Below are 6000 nucleotides of genomic sequence, written 5' to 3' on the forward strand. Positions count from 1 at the left end.
AACAAAATTTGATAACAAAAGATAGATTCAAATGGATATTGTTGGAGAAAAATCAGAGAGAATTTCTAAATTAAATCAGGAAACATAAAAAATGATGATTAAAATCACATAACTTCATATTACAATTATACTGTATGTGTAGATCTCATAACTTCATGTTACAATTACACTGTAATGTTAAAATATATATTAGTTAATTTCAAGAGACAACCGAAGACAAACTAGAAATACGTTTAACTTCATATTACATCTTGAATCTAATAACAACATGTTTAAACAAATGAAAAAAAATTAGTTAAAATTAAATATGGTAACAAAAAGTTAAACCAATTAAAAAAGTTAGATAAACCAAATATGATAATAATGTTCTCAAAAAATTGGAGAGAAGGATATGTTTTTACTGAAATAAATATAGTGTATTTGAAAGATTCACATACACATTAAAGAGTAGTCAACTGCCACACAAAAATACAAAAATCATAACTCCGAGTCTCTACCCTCCAATGTAGCTGTGAAAGTTTCGATTTATTGTAGTGTCTAACTCCGATTCTCTCCGATGAACAATATTTCATCTTCTTTTGCTGAAAAATAAAGAAAGTTGATTATAATAATGAAGTAAAAGAAGATTGAATCGTCATATAAGAACAGATGAATAGGAAAATAAGAAAATCAATGGATCAATGGATAGAATTGTTTGGTAAAATCAAAAGATCAGGATGAAAAAAAATTGAAATTGAGAAGAAAAAAGCAAATTTGTAAATTCAATCTTATTTATATGTCAATAACAAATACATGATTTTTAGATAATGAAATGTAAAATAACCAAAAAAATGTATTTCAAAACGTTAACAATACAATACAATAATATAATATGAGATAAAATGAGATAAAAATAGTGACTAAATGTAAAATATATACAACTAAATCTAATAACATATATAAAACAATTTAAACCTTAAAAAATTTGAAAAAAAAAATCCAATTAATTTATTAAGAATATGTATAAAATAATGAAAAATAGTTCAAACATTTGAAAAAAAATTGATTTGATAAAATGAAAATTTATAATATATGGATATTTAGAACATAAATTTGTTAGAAAAATATGGATATTTAGTTCAATTGAGATTAATTCGAAGAATGGTTAAATAGAATTTAAATTAATAATAAAATTTGCATTGAAATATTAACTAGGTGAGGACAGTCAAGAAGGGTGGTTATTTTCGGGAAGCCGATTATTTTTTATTTTTTTCAAATAAATCGATTAGAGGGAAAGCGGAGAACTAAAGAGTCAGCAATTACCCTGTATATGGAACTCCGTCATTGTTTATGATTCTCTACTTACCATATATTTGTAGTTTTCTCGATAACAAAAGCTACAAACCAAATAAGGGTAAAACAGAAATTTGAAAATTTGCAATCATCTACATATCAAGTGAGTTGTCATAAATCTTATTATTTATCGGTTTTGCCATTTTTCGAAACTAAATCTTAAAATTTATCCTACGGTCCAATTCCCTTTTAAACAATAATGTAGAGTGGTAAGTCCAAAGCCACACCCTATAGGATAATTTGAACCCAAGGTCATGAAAGTGCATAGCATTATTTGTTGAAACTACTCAAAGTACAAAATGTTTTTGTAGTTTTGGTAAACTTGAACATGTAGAATGGGCCTTCACTAAGTCACAAGGCCCATAAATTAATTATTGGGCCAAAGAAGAATATGAAAGAAGACTAAAAGTTTGGAAGAAGAAATATTTGTGTGGGGGCCAAGGCTAAGATTACAAAGAGGCCAAGATTGAAGAGAGAGGTAGTAAAAGGAGAAAAGTGATAAGGATTGGAGCACCATTGGCCATCTGATGAGGATCAGCTGGCCAAACCCAAAAAGAAAATTTTTAGTACTACAATAATATAGAAAAAAAATTTCGATTAATTATTCACTCAAAAAATAACTTTTAAAAAATGTATAAAGTCCATGAAATAAGTAAATAAATAATTATTAATACGTGTCAAATAATGAATGAGAATAATAAGTAAGAATGTGTACTAGAATCTTTTATATTCTTGCAAAGTAGAAACTGTAGATCTGGTGTACACGATAACTGGCACCATAAAATCTGATCTTCATCACTATCACAAGTGTTTTTATTTTCTATTTATTTTTTGTTATCCTTTTTCGTCGGCGGAATGCAAGCTGTATCCAAACCTTCCAAACATTGGGTCCCGCCAAAAGTTTCCATCAATACTCCACTTTCCAACCCTTCGCTATTCATTCTCAAAAGTGTAGCATTGACCTCTCTTTCAAAGTTTGTAAATTTGTAATGCTTTTTTTTATGTTTTCTTTCCCAAAAAAAAATGCCTCTAAATGAGGAGTGTTCCACGTTCGTTAATTGGGTTGATTTGAAAGACTTTTTAGGTCCGATTCAATTATTTAAATTGTTAACTTCTTCATTTCAAATAACATTTATTAAAAAATGAATTCAACCCAATTCAACCATGAAACATTTGAATTAGATTAGTTCGAGTTAATTGGATTATTTATTTAAATTTTTTTTTCTAAAAAGATATAAGATATTAATACGTAAAAATTTGATTTAATTATTTTCATATATTGAATTAAGATTAACGACTCAATTTCAATTTATATAAAAAAAATCTTTCTAAGATGCTAAAAAAACTATTTTCAAGAGTTTTTAGAGAATAATTTATCAAAAAATAGAACTTAAATAAATATATGTATATATAATTGTATCAAAAATTAAAAATATATATATTTTTTAAAGTTTGTTCTAAGTTTAGGTTAGTTTAAGTGAACCCATGAACCAATCCAACCTACAAAATTTCCATTTATTTGAATTCAATTTAACTTAAATGACTTGATAACCCAACTCAAACCTCGATTTTTTCAGGTCATCGAGTTTTTTGAATAATCCTATTCTAAATTAACGAAAATTGAGATTGAAAAAATGTAACGACCATCTAGAACAATGTGATCGATCCAAACTTTTGTTCTTTGTCATTACTACGTCACTCAAAGACCTAATTTCCTCTCAAAGATTCTTCATTAAGAAAACATTTACGCAAATGAGCACCTGAGCACCATGTTCGAGTTGAGACCAAAGTGAAAATACTCGACCGATTAATTATGGCATTTATTCATTTGACACGCTAGATAAGAGTATCAATGCAACTATATTATAAATCGAATATTTATTCCTCGTTAATGCTTCAGAAACTATTCCGAGTTTAGGTTATTACTATCTAATTTTTTTTCCCCTACTAACTTAAGTATCTTTACGTATTTGCTAAGCACTACAATAGTGCAAGCTTTTCATCTTTGTTGGTCATATTGGGCAAGACTACTTTGTTTAGTGTAAGACAAAATCTTACATAAACAACTTTTATAATTTAACATTAGAGAAATAAGTTATTCACTTCAATTAGTTAAATTTTAAGGTTATACCATTTTCACGTTTGTCCAATTAATTATTTACTAGTCAAAATTTTAATTTTGTGTCATAAGGGTCTTTTGTTATTTTAAGTTCTCTGTTGCGTCATCCAACCACCCACACTAAATGTATAAATTTGTCTAACATCAAATTGTTGTTTGTGGTCCTTACATAATATACTCAACATGTTTAAATTATTAGATACAAATTTAAAGGTTTTTAAAGACCGATATAATAAAGAAAATTATTCTAGAATGCTATAGATACAATATTGAAAGTTCGATTTACGAAAATATATTAGAACTTTTTTGAAGTACAAGAACGTGTTAGACACAATTAAAAATATTAGTAGTCAGACTTGTAGTTTTTAAATCAATAATCAACTTTGTAATTTAACCTTAAAATGTTTGTTTTAATTGCAAAAGCTAATAAATGAGTCTAATTGTTGTGTCTAGACGTGTGTTGAAATTAACACAAGAGAGAATGCTAGCCATGTAAAACAAATAAAAGAATGAGGGACAAAGAAAATATTAATATTTGTCGATACGTTGACAATATATCCAAAAATCGGAGGATTCAACATATTAATGACATATTAATCAAATATCTTTTACAAGTATCCATAAAACATAAAAAGAATTATCAATAATATGGAGATACACACCACAAATAAAATCTAGAATTAAAAGTAAAAACTTCTTAAATTACTGATTTAAATAATTTTACAATTTTTTATTTATACAAATATATGTCAATATTAATATTCACTCAATATATCTATAAAAGTTAAGATTTTGATATCGATATTGACATCAACTTAATACTAAAGAGATTAGTTTCAAATATATTTTACCTTCCTTTTGCGTTTCATTCTTCTTCTTCTTCTTTTTTTTTTTTTTTTTTTGGTATTCCCTTTTTCATATAACAATTGAGGATTGGAGAAATCGAATTAAATATCTTATGGTTACTAATACAATCAAATGTCAATTGAACTATCTTTTATAAATTAAACTACACCTTGATCAAATCATTACCTCGTTGATTCAATTATTAAGCAACAATGTTAATGTGTCGTACTAATATATACATTGAGTTTGGAACTAAATAGATACTATCAAATTTCAAGAAGTAGAATTATAATTAAAATTTAATATTCATGGTTAAATTTTAAAATTTGTGGTTAAATCATAAATTTAGTCTTAAAATTTTAAAATGTTTTCATTATCTCTATATTTGAAAATCTATATGATATAAACTGGAGTGTGCTTATACTTAATTGAATGACTATTCTTATTGTTAAACTTAAAATAGATGCTATCATAATAAATATTATTATTATTATTAGAACAAATATTAATTTATACTTCTAAATTTTATGGGTTATGTCAATTTAATAACTCTGAAGTATTAGTTTGGTATTTAAATTGATATAATCTCTAAAGTTCAATAGTGTAAATTCAATTTACCTTATTATTATTATGCCCTAATATTAAGTTGGATAAGACTAGAAGAATTGACTAATTTTATTTTTAAAATATATATATGTGCATCCATTATAAAGTGAGGAAAAAAAATGTACTAATGAATTTTCCTAGTGTGTACAACTCACAACATATATAGTATTACATGCTAAGATTCATATTTAGAATTTGAAAACAAATCTATACATATTAGATATCTTAATTTAGTGGTATAAAATAATGGGACACAATGATGAACATGTGATAATTATTGGGTTGGAGTGGATAAGATTCAAGAAAATTAATGTAACAAAAGTTATTGTTGTTTCAATTATAGAATTCCAACTTACTGCATTCACTAAAGTGCAACAAAAGGTTATTAGATTGTACTCTTTTGGTGTGAGAATTTAAGTCCTTCCTTGTTCTTTTATGTCTTTTTTGCTTAATTATCAAAACAGATTTTGTCAATTATTTTTAGGTATCCCATAAAAATTATTGATAATTATAGCAATTAAAATCATTTACTTTATATCACACAAAAATTCTCATGTTATACTTTTTGGACATTCTTTTTTAAATGACTATATGATTGAATGTTACCTAATAAGTTTCTTTTAAGGCTTCAATAATGTTTTGTCATAGATATTGCAATGTAGGTAGTGATAAAATGGGAACAAGCCATGTGTTTGTGATTTTTAATTTAAATATAGATTTTAATGTAGGGGTCATTCTAAAGAAATTCTTGAATCTAAATTGAGAAAACAAAAAATATTACAAAATAATATAAATTGGGTCCTAAATTTTTATTAGAACAAACTCTTTTTTTTAACTAAAATTAGAAAGAAAGAAAAACAACTTAGTGCTTATTCGAAATGCAATTCATAATATGTATGTTCTCATTTTCCAATTTAACTTGAATTGTCGTCTAATTAATTAATTTCTTTTTATACCTATTCTAAGATTATGTGATCCAAGAATGACAATAATTATGAAAAATAATTTCTTTAGGTTTTCATTGTTTAGATGAAGAATTCTAAATTTTAAATGAAATAGCTGTTAAAAATATTAAAAAAAATTAATAAATATATTAT

This window comes from Benincasa hispida, chromosome 12 (genome assembly GCF_009727055.1).
Source record: "Benincasa hispida cultivar B227 chromosome 12, ASM972705v1, whole genome shotgun sequence".
Lineage (NCBI taxonomy): Eukaryota > Viridiplantae > Streptophyta > Magnoliopsida > Cucurbitales > Cucurbitaceae > Benincasa > Benincasa hispida.